Below are 12,644 nucleotides of genomic sequence, written 5' to 3'. Positions count from 1 at the left end.
GTTGCTGTCCCCTGATATACACAGTATTTGTATTTGCTTTTACATATCTATCCTCCTGAGACCCTCAGTCCTCAGTATAGAGGACATTATATTTTAGTGCATGTCTCTATAAGCCACGGATGTCCTGTAAAGAGCACATTCAGGGCTTTTCAGAGATACCAAGTGTTTGGAAGCTGGTCTCGTTGGTCTTCAAAATTGGCTGACAAGAATTTAGTGATCAAATGTAACACTGATATGATAATTATTGTAATTATTGTTTAAATCTGACTAATTTTTAAACTGTTTATCATAAATCAATCATGTTACAGAACAGAACTGACAGAAAACTTCCCACATTCTTCAGAATAACCTCCTTCATATTCAGCAGAAGAAAGAAATGTGTAGGTTTGAACAACTTGGAGGTGAATAAATGATGACTGATGTCTTTTTGAGGGGAATTATCTCTTTAACACATATCATAATAAAGTTTTACATCATAATAGTTATGCTAATTTATAGATATTTTGTGGAAATATTGTTGTTTAATAGAAATACATTCGTTTTGGCTGAGTTTGGAATAACACCAGCGTTCTACTCATTTGTCTTCATCATTAAAGCAGCAGTCAGATGTTAAATGTTTAGCTCTTATATATTACTTTCAGAGCTGGGTAGTAACTGATTACATGTAATCTGGATTACATAATCCGATTCGAAAAATTAAGCACTTATAATTAGAGTAAGTTACATTTTAAAATACTCGTAATCAGAGTACAGTTACTTTTTATTGATTAGATGATTACATATTATTCACACAATAGCAATAAATTATTCATCATTTATTGATTCTCTCTAATTCCTCTTTTTTATCTTTAAAATGTTCCTTTCTAAAATAGTCTACTGCTCATATACACTCAGAAAGTCCAGTTTTGTGGACGTTCACACAGAGATCAGTCATTAGTCAGGTGGATGCACAGCATTTGACCTCTGGATTTACAAAAATCATTTCAGGTTAAAGAAGTGTTTCAACATTGCATCAACTACTGATGAACACATTAAATTTTATTTGAATTATCACTCAGTAGGTTATTTAGCCATGTGTCAGTATTATTGCAACCCGATCACACTAAATGTGTCTATATAGCACGCAGTGTGTTTATCGTGTAATATTTACGCGAAAATGAGTTTTTACGTGCATAGGATACGCATGGGTAGCAATGGGTAGGTTTAGGGTGGGGTGTGGTGCGTGTGTATATCACGCAATACTGCGTATCATATCCACGTAAAAACTCATTTTCGCGTATAAATTGCACGATAAACACACTGCGTGCTATAGAGACGCATTTACGTGAGAACAGGCTGAAAGGCTTTTGTCTTTCAAACTCATTAAAATGCACAAATCATTGTTATTTCTTATTTGCAGACATTCTGAAACGTTTAGTCATCTGAACCTCTTTCACCAATATATTTACTTTAAAGGTTTGGTCAATCAGACAATATCTCTCTTTGCATTGAACATTACACACTAACTAAAGTGAAATCATAATCAATGACCCCTTTAAGTACCCCTGAGATTTATTTATTTAAATAAATATTTTAATAATTAAGTATCACAGTTGCATGTTCACGGATCTCTGACATTGGTTAATGGTCATATGGCTCGCAGGTAAGCATAAAACATTTCTTCTTTTTTAGTAAGTGAATTATTTTGATTGTTATTTTAAAATGATTTATTTAAATTTTAAATTTTTATGTTTTAATTACATTTTTGCCTTTCATTAAACTCACAATCCCCCTGCAGTGCCCTTACGAACCCCAGGGAAACTTCATCCCTTACTTTGACCATCATAAACCAAACAAATACAACTCAGAGGTCCTACTCTCAACTGATTAACTAAGACACTTGTCTTTCTTTGCCCACATTCTCTTCACCATCACAGCACTTACTTTAACCTTCTGTTTAAACTTTTAAAATGATATAAAAATTGATTTAAATGAATTTAAAACAGTTAAGGATAGAAAATGATTATACATAAAATACAGTGCAATCAGTTCGGACGCAGCACAGTGCTCATTCAGTAAATGCACAGCTAAACAGATGAGTTTTGAGTCTGGATTTAAAAGTGGCTAATGTTTCAGCACATCTGATCTCTTCTGGAAGCTGGTTCCAGCTGCGGGCGGCATAATAGCTAAAAGCAGACTCCCCTTGTTTTGTGTGAACCCTTGGTATAAATCAATCCTAAATGTAACTGGAAGCCAGTGTAAGGACCTGAGGACTGGTGTGATATGCTCAGATTTTCTGGTTCTAGTCAGAATCCTGGCAGCAGCGTTCTGGATGAGCTGCAGCTGTCTAATGCTCTTCTTTGGAAGGAGACCATTGCAATAATCCACCCTGCTGGTGATAAAGGCATGAACCAGTTTCTCCAAGTCTTGACTGGAAACAAAACATCTAATTCTTGCAATGTTTTTGAGATGATAGTATGCTGATTTAGTTACTGCTTTGACATGATTACTAAAACTAAGGTCTGTCTCCAGAAACACCCCGAGATTTTGACTTGATTTTTAGTTGTTTGACTCCTAGAGTCAAGGTGTGCATTCACCTTGAGAACTTCATCTTTGTTTCCCCTCTGGCCAAAGGAAATTTGGCAAAATGACATACAAACATTTCTTTTGAGTTTGGGAGACGAGCACTTGAGAACCATAACAACAAAAGGAATTTTCTAAATGTACTAATCATTATGACAGTACAAACATAGCCAAAAGCCAAAGGAGCAAAAACATCAATCAACAGGCAACATATTTTGTGTGTGTGTTTTTTTCATTTTGTCACTTGCATTCTCTCAGTGTGGACGTCCTTTGTCCACATGTGTGCATTCAATAGACAATAATATATTTCTGCATTCGAGTATGCATATATTTGTGTCTTTCTAGTGTCATGTGCAGTGAGTCTGTGTCATTGTGCATTTCTTAGTGTGGGTATGACCTTTGCCCACTTCTTTTCCATCTCAGCGGTAAGACTGCGGTCCACAGTCTCTGAAATTGGTTTGATCTCTCCTTGGTTCTCTTTTCCAATCTCCATTCTTATCAGTTTGGAAGAGTCCTTCTAGAAGAAGCAGTCATTGGTGGTGTTGTAGTCTGTGGCATTGATGGGTCTCAGGGTTTCTAGATATTTTAGGCTTGGAGTTCTGAATCTTGTAGGTCTGGAAATCTCTCGATTTCTGGTTCTGATGATCACTCTGTTCTTTAAGTAGTCCCTTTTTCTTGTGGAAGTCCCCTGGCTCCACTGGTTCTGCTGGCCTTCTTGTCCTTCAGATGACCGGATCATGTTTCTCCAGGAGGTTACACCTTTCCAACAACATCTCGATGCTTATACCTGAAACGAGATCAAAAAGAAGAGGCTGCCCCCCCTTTCCCCCACAAGAATATTTTCACATTCAAAACATCAAAGCTACAGAAATTTAGTCACCGAATGCAATTAAATCATTTCTCACAAATTAAATGTAAATATTAATGCAATTAACACATTTCTCCGAAATTATAAAGAATCACCCCCCTTTTGATAGTAAACATGTTTTTCTAAAATATTTTACTATCATAAAAACAATTCAATCTTGTGACTGAGCTACAGTCATGTTATTCATGCAGTGCTGTGTCAGGCAAGGTGTGAATGGCTTCTTCCTTATTTCCTTTCAACAGTGCCAATTGGCTTTCTAAACTGCCTATCTTCTTAAGCAAATCACTATAGCCCGTCTTTCTTTTGTGTGAAAAGTGTCACTGCTCCTGATGTAGCAGCTGTAGTCTGTATGTTTATTAAGTTCTGACACCCCTTTGTCTGAGGTGGTTCTCAGTGTCCCACACCTGTCCCATTCTACAATTGGTCACCATTTGCTCAGGATGTGATCATCCCAAATGGTCTACAAACAACATAACTGTTGACTTTCTTCTTCTCTATAATAATTAAGCCATTTTGGGAAATGAGCATGATCAAACATATTAGTTTAGTTTATTTTCTTATATAGCACATTGTACAATGCATTCCAGAAAACCAAACACATAACAATGACAAACACAACATCTTAAAAAGAAAACATACATTACGTCTCTCCTAAGTCGGATTCAAACACCATAACATAAAAATGTTTCTTCAAACCCGTTTTAAAAGCGGACACTGAGGGGGCATCCCAAATGTCTGGAGGTAGATTATTCCATAGCCAAGGACCGGCAATCGAAAAGGCCCGATCCCCTTTTCGCTTAAGACGGGGCCGCGGTACCTGGAGCAATTGTTTGTCAGCAGATCGCAAGTTTTTCACAGGTTCATGCAAATTAACCAGATCTGACAAATACAAAGGTGCGAGACCGTTTAAAATTTTGAAAATTATTACTAAGGCCTTAAAGTCAATCCGATATCTAACAGGTAACCAATGCAAGGATGCTAAAATTGGAGTTATTCTATCCCTCTTTCTCCTACCAGTCAATAGTCTGGCAGCAGCATTTTGGACAAGCTGTAATCGATTTATCAAAGACTGAGAAATTCCTAAATACACAGCATTACAATAATCCAATCTTGATGATATAAAAGCATGGATGATTGTCTCCAGATTTCTAAATGAGAGCATTGGTTTAATCTTAGATATTAACCTTAAATAATAAAAACTAGTTTTCACCACAGTATTAACTTGTTTGATAAAATTCAGCTCTGAGTCAAAAAATACACCCAGGTTTTTTGTGAATGGATGAATATTCCTAGAAAGAGGCCCCAAATAACTAGAAATAAGTGTCGAAGAGCTAAGAGGACCGAAAACAACCACATCTGTTTTACTCTCATTTAAATGGAGAAAATTCTTAGCCATCCAGGATTTTACATCCTCGAGACACTTGACGATTGTAGCACAAGACTTATCAACTGAGTGTAATGGGACAAACAACTGAGTATCGTCAGCGTAACAGTGATATGCAATCCCATGCTTCCTAAAAATACTCCCCAACGGTAGCATATATAGAGAAAACAGAATTGGACTTAATATGGACCCTTGTGGGAGCCCACAAGATAGAGGAACTGCAGAAGAAGAATGATTACCCACTGTAACCGATACAGACCTATTAGACAGATAAGAAGAAAACCACTGTAAAGCACTACCACTAATCCCAACCTCCTGCTGTAACCGATCGAACTAAATTCTATGGTGGATTGTATCAAAGGCGGCAGTTAAGTCGAGCAAAATTAAAATATCAGAGTTACCAGAATCCAAAGTGAGCAAGAGGTCATTTGACACTTTAAGAAGAGCCGTTTCGGTGATATGGCGGGCCCTAAATCCTGATTGAAAACGGTCATGAATATGTTGGTCTGATAAAAATGCAGACAATTGGAGAGAAACAGTCTTTTCCAACACTTTTGACAGAAAAGGCAATGTGGAAATAGGTCGAAAATTATTAAAATCAGACGTCTCGAGATTAGGCTTCTTCAGAAATGGCCGAATCACTGAGTGCTTAAAATAAGAAGGAACAATACCAGAGCTCAGCGAGCTATTGATGATAGTCAGAATAGCTGGGCCAATCACACCTAACACCTCTTTAAAGAAACGAGTAGGCATAAAATCCACTGGAGAGGCGGACGGTTTTAATTTTAAAATTAACGCTATCAATTTATCAAGATCAATTGAATAAAAATGCGTTAACTGAGCATTAACAGTCACCGAACTGGAAGATTCGGAGGCAGAATAAATACTCGAAATAGATTCATATAAAACCTCAATCTTACTCCTAAAAAAATCCAAAAACTTTGTGCATAACTCAGGGTTAACATCAGGAAAAGATGATTTCCTGGGATTAACCACTTTATCAAATGAGCTAAACAACACTTTTGGATCATGAGGATTTTTAGAAATTAAATCTGAGAAATATTCAATTTTAGCTGTTTTTAACAGCACACTGATAGGCCGACATGCAGTTCTTAAAAATCTCCTTGGAAACCTGTAACCTATGCGATCTCCATTTACGTTCTGCTTTACGGCACTCCCGCCTAAGTGCACGGGTATGATGGTTGAACCAAGGGTGTGAGCTCGATTTAAAAACTTTTGGTTTTAGTGGTGCAAGTAGATCTAAAATATTTGTACAAGTCTCATTAAACAACACAGTTAGATCCTCAGTATTGTGGCTATTAGATGGCGCTTCTAACACTGTTCTAGCTGTGGACTCTAAATATGCATCGGAAAATTCCTCTGCAGTTGATGAAGTTAATACTCGGGTGTAATATACATCATGCTGCTCACTTGAAAGTGAGTACGAGAGTGATATATTAAACATAACCGGCATATGATCAGACAAACAACTTTCAGTAATACTGAAGTTACATACTGGGAGTCCATAAGATAAAATAAGATCAATAGTATGTCCTTGTGTATGAGTAGGTCCATTAATATGTTGGACAAGGTCAAAAGAATCAATGAGTTGCATAAACTCCTTCACCAGATAATGGGCAGGGCAACATACATGAATATTAAAGTCACCCAAGATCAGTAATTTGTCCACAGTAGGAACTATATTAGACAGAAAAGTCCCGAACTCGTGAATAAAGTCCTTATTATATTTTGGAGGTCTATAAATAAGCACACAAGTCACAGAGCTGGATAAATGAATTCTTAATATCTGCAGCTCGAATGTAGAATAATGCTGAGCGAGAGGAACTAGCCTACATTTAAAACTTTTTTTAAAAACAGTGGCCAAGCCTCCACCTCGACCCGCTAATCTCGGAGAATTAAAATAATCACAGTCCTCTGGTGTTAAATCTGCTAATGAATCCAACTCACCAACGTTGAGCCACGTTTCCGTCAAAAATAAGAAGTCCAGATCTTGAGATATAAAAAAGTCGTTTAAAATAAACGATTTGTTACTGATGGATCTTGCATTTACCAACGCCAATTTCACCTGCTGCGGGCCAGTAGCCATGAGCGAATCTGCTGATTTAACGTATTCCAAGGACCGGAGGTTCCGAAAATCTACCTCCCTCTTGGCATAACGATGTCTTGATGATTGGGAGGAGTGGAATGAGACCGACAGGCCGCAGCTCCGACGCGCCACGGCCAGCTTGTATAGAAGTACAAATTTACTGTCCTCTAAATATAACTCAACATATAGCCATTATTGTCCAAATTACTGGCAACAAATATGAGTACACCCTAAGTGAACATGTGTACCAATGTGTACCAAACTGTGTCCCAAGTGTCAATATTTTGTAGGGGCATCATTGTTATCTAGCACTGCTTTAATCCTCCTGGGCTTGGAGTTCAGAGCTGCGCAGGCTGTTGCTGGGATCCTCTTCCACTCGTCTATAATAACATCACGGAGCTGCTGGATGTTAGACACATGGTTCTTCTCCACCTTCCGCTTGAAGATGCCCCACATGTGCTCCATAGAGTTCAGGTCTGGAAACTGGCCACTCCATCACCTTCACCTTCAGCTTCATCAGCAAGGCAGTTGTCCTTGGTGGTGTGTTTGGGGTCGTTATTATGTTGGAAAACTGCCGTTCGGCCCAGTTTCTGAAGGGAGGGCATCATCTTCTGCTTCAGAATGTCTCAGTATATGTTGGACTCCATGTTTCCCTCGATGAACCACAGCTCCTCAGAACCAGCAGCACTCATGCAGCCCCAGACCATGAAGCTACCACCACCATGCTTGATTGTAGGCAAGACACAATTTTCTTGGTACTCCTCACCAGGGCATCGCCACACATGCTGGACACCATCTGAGCCAAACAAGTTTACCTTAGACTCATCAGACCACAGGACATGGTTCCAGTAATTCATGCTCTTGGCATCTTCAGCAAACTGTTTGTGGGCTTTCTTGTGAACCAGCTTCAGAAGAGGCTTCCTTCTGGGATGATGGCCATGCAAACCAACTTGTTGCAGTGTGCGGCGTATGGTCTGAGCACTGACAAGCTGACCTTCCACTTCTGCAACCTCTAAAGCAATGCTGGCAGCATTGGACCAAACATCTTTGATCGACCCTTGCAAGGCCTGTTCCGAGTAAAACCTTTGTATGCCACTGGCCACTGTACTGTAACTCAGTTTCAGGGTGTTACCGTACTTCTTATAGCCTCTTATAGCCTACCGTAACTTCTTATTTACGTGGCGTGAGGACGTGAAAAAGCTACGCTAAATCCGATCTGACCGTTCAGACTGAAACAGATTTCCCGAAATGCGATTTGAATTGGATTCCAAACCACATACGAATGTAGCTCGAAACGGATTTGCACAAATCGGATTTCATGTAGTTCGTTGCCGTTCAGACTATTTAAACATGATCGGATTTCAATCAGATTTGCACAAAAATCAGATTTGGGCTGACAGTCTGAACGAGGCCTAAAGCATTTCAGCATCACAGAAGGATTTATTTAAAACACTCGACTGACGTTATGAAGTGAGTTTGGAGTGAAAACATGTTATTAAATGATGTATTTTCACATGCTTTCAGAAGGAGCAGCATTTACTACACAGAGCCATGGCTCACTGAGAAGCTACGCAAACAGCTGTCATTACTGCAGAACTTTGTAACATTGCAAATTCATTTTTAAAAAATTACATTACATATTACCGGGAAAAAAAAAATTACGTTAGCTTTTTTTTTTTTGTTCTTTTTTAAATGATTTTTTCAGCTTGTTGATGTTTTTACAGATGCAAAGACTGATCTCCTGAGCCACTGCACAAAGGAGCAACATGTAACCAGCACAATGAATCAGTGCAAATAGTTTTAATAAACTTCAAATAGTTTTCAGTTTCCACATTTTTTAAGCTATGTTTACACTAGTGTGTTTTCACACGACAGTATATAATTTGTATGTGATTCTGCCTATTTTCATAACAATACAGGTTGTTTACATGAGAAATGCTGAGCAGATGTAGCAATTAGCTTGATATAAAAGGCTACAAATAACATATTTCAGCAACATTATATGGCTAAAACACACATTAGATCGCAGTCGGAAGTTATTACAAACACTCGATGGTGGTTTTCAGGCATATAGTGTGGACAGAGATCTTTTCTGAAACGCAGTGGAAATGCCAGTATGGATGAGGATCGTTTTCATTAAGAGGTTTAGCAAGAAAAAACACTGGGTGTGCTTCTCGTCCTTATTAACGCTTCTCCATGTAGATTTACAGCGACAGTGGATCACATTATTTACAAACAACAAACTGTAAACACTCATACAAGGCAACAAAGGGTGTTAAAAAACACTTTTGGCTTAAAACTGGCTATGCGTGTTTAGCGTTTTCACCCATTTCCCCAGATTTGTTTTGATAACATTGTCTTGTGTACGTGTAACTTTTAAAAAAACGCAAAGTAAAAAAAAAAAAAAATAGTTTTTCATCATATAAATGTGGATTTAATCCAGCCCTTAATGCTCAGTAATGCTGCATTTCTCAACTTCCCCCAATAATGATCAACCATATGTGTATAGACATAAAGCAGAGGGTTTACCTTCACTGTGGGAATGAATGAAGTTCTCTGGTGGTTTTAACTCTAATGTTTGTCTGCACTGATCTCAAAGGTTTATAAGTTGAGCCTGTAATGATGAAACATATTAATAACAGCAATGAACTGTAAGATCACGTACACACACATCAGTATAGGCTGGCCCAGAATATTGGGCTTGATAACATATCACAGATTATATCAATGCAAACAACTGCAGCTGATCTGTAAGCATTTTAGAGTGTTCTGTGGCTGTTTGAAACGGTGAATAATTTTTCAATTGAAACTTCAAAATGCTTCACATCAGCCAGTACTCGCAAGACAACATGTTGCATTTGTTAAAATATTTAGCAATAAGCTTCATGTAAGTTTAGGTTATAACCTTTAACATTTGTCAGAGATTCAGCCTCGGAAATCTGCAATAGTTCTTTAATGATTTAGCACAATGACAGGAAACTGTGTTCCTGTCATTGTAGAGAACACACAATGTGTTTTATTTGCTTAAATCTGCCTTAATAACGTAATAGTGCAGGATAGGGACCGTCTGCAAAGTGCAAAACAAAGCACAAAAAGCACAGTTATTCCATCTAAATGCTTCACTTGTGAAATGTATAAAAAAATAAATCTAAAATCTAATGGGTGTGTCTTACTACTGTAGCTTAAAAAATGTGGAAACTGTTTATTAAAATTTTATTAAAGTTTATTAAAACAATTTGCACTGATTTATTGTGCTGGTTACATTTTTGCTCCTTTGTGCAGTGGGTCAGGAGATGAGTCTTTGCCTCTGTAAAAATGTCAACAAGCTGAAAAAAGTTTTTTACATTTTTTTGAGGTAATATATAATGTCATTTTGTTAAAATGAATTTCACAGAATAAATGTAAATGAAGGTATTTCATGCATGTTTTTCTCTACGTACAGGGTGATGGAGTGCAGATGGAGAGAGCGTTAAATGGTTTGATGTAAATGTTGGCCTGTGATAGTCAAAGACGCACGTTCTCACTTCACTGCAACTGCAGCAAATTGAAAAGATCATTTACAGCAAAGATTTTAAGTTTGTCTTTCACAGTAATTTCAAACCATTTTTTGTTTACTATGTCTCCTTTGATTGATAAAATAAACTTTTTTTCTAGAATTTCTCTGAATAAAAGTCTAAAGGAAACGGCCATCTATGGAGATGGAATTACAAGAATGTTAAAGAATTACGTATAGAGAACAGTTTTTTAATTAAAATGTTTTTAATACAAATTGACAGTTATTCACTTCATAACTTAATTTGTGTCAACTCTGCAAAAGCTATTTTAATTTAATTAATTTAACAACAGAGCAAAGTCTTTAGTTATCTAATAAAGGAGCTAAGGGATGAAACATTCTCTGTTTTTTTTTGTTTTGTTTTTTTCTATTTTCACTCTATTATAAAAATATCCCAATTCTAAACATACAATATATATAAGCAATGTTCTTGTGTAAATAAGACATTGTGCTATGTACTTCAGTTGGTGTTTTACTACCTCAATATAATGAATTGAACAAAAAAATAATAATAATAATTTTTGATGGGTCGACAAAGAACCAAACCAACATGTAGTTACTAACACCTTAAAGCCTAATTAAAACTAATTTTAAGTATTATTTTTATTTCATTCAACAGTTCATTCTGACTTTTCATTCTTGGTCTCCTGTGGCTCACTGGGAAAAACACAAGAAGAATTTGGGGCAGTAAAAGCTGGGTTTTTTTTTTTTTTTTTTGGGGACATTTTTTTTAAATGTTAATAGCCTTCTGCTGATGATCTTGATTTGTTTTTGCTCATCAGTGTTAATAGACCTGTTGAAAACCTCATTATTCCAGGCTGATAGTTCTCTTTTCACCTCATTCATTATGGTAATATCTTAAGCTCTCATGTAAATGACACACAGAATCGAATGTGTTTGAATAGGCTGTGGCAAAATGCAAGATTTGATATCCATTTTAAAATCTTAAAAAAAAAAAAAATTTTAATTTTGAAACAAAATTCAGCTACATGATAGCTACAGCTACAGTCAACCCTCAGTTTTGGGTCTTTTAAGATGCTTTGCTATAGTTTTTGCTATAAATGAAACCAATGTGTTATCCACACAGATACACAGTACACATAGTAAGGTTTTTTTAAATTAGTAAATAAAAAGAAAACAGATACAATAGAAAAATAATAGAGCAAGCTAGTGTTAGAGGCCTTTTTTTTTGCTTTTGTTAATTGTATAATAAATAAACAAATAGATTGAATACAAAAGGAACAGATAAGTTAGTGTTATTTTTTTATATAAAGAAAACAATCAGTTAGTAAATGAATAGAGTGCAAGTCTAAAATTGTTTTTGTTTTTTAAAGAATATAATTAGAAAAGAGATTGCTAGAGTTACAGGGTCAAATAAAGATGGAAGAGGTGTGTTTTTAGTCGATTCTTGAAGATGGCTAAGGACTCAGCTGCTGGGATTGAGCCAGGAGGGAACATTTAATGTAAAATACCGTTATAAATACCGTTAAAGTAATAAAATGATGCACACATGATGATTCCAAAGTATAATAATTTGGTGAATGTGTAATATTAAACATGGATACAATTGTTTTATGTAGAATGGAGTTCTTTATGCTTATTCTCACCGTAGCCTTGAATTCACGTGGCAGAAATCCATCCATGTGAGGTTATTTCTATGGTTATGTCAGTAATACGTAGTTATTTCATTTTTGTGTACTTAATAACCTAGATCAGAGAACTCCTAAATAGGGCAATGTAAGATGACATGACTAAAACTACCACCATATTTTATCTGTCAATGCTTGTATCAATGAACAGTGTTATTTGTATCTTTAATAATTTCAGTTTTGTTTAGAACCACAACTACTTGTGTTTCATCAAGCTATCCTCTATTAAAGATTCCTTCGGTTCTGAATGGAGATTTGTGACTGCTCACTATCCACCAGAGCCTTCATAGTCTAGTTTACACCAAAGGAATAAGCAACTGAATATTTATCTGGAACAATAAAAACCTGAAACAGATGGTTTTACTGAAAGTTCAGTGATTCACGCCTTCAGTAAAGCTCCTCCTACAGAAATCCACCAATAAATGTGAGAGACAAACAAGCAGAAAAATCATTCCAGGTGTAACAACTGTTGCTGGAGGAAAAGAAGCTTGAAAACATCAGAGATCCAGAACAGAATGGAA

The sequence above is a fragment of the Onychostoma macrolepis genome, chromosome 22, assembly GCF_012432095.1.
Source record: "Onychostoma macrolepis isolate SWU-2019 chromosome 22, ASM1243209v1, whole genome shotgun sequence".
Taxonomy (NCBI): domain Eukaryota; kingdom Metazoa; phylum Chordata; class Actinopteri; order Cypriniformes; family Cyprinidae; genus Onychostoma; species Onychostoma macrolepis.
Note: the sequence above shows the minus strand (reverse complement) of the source record.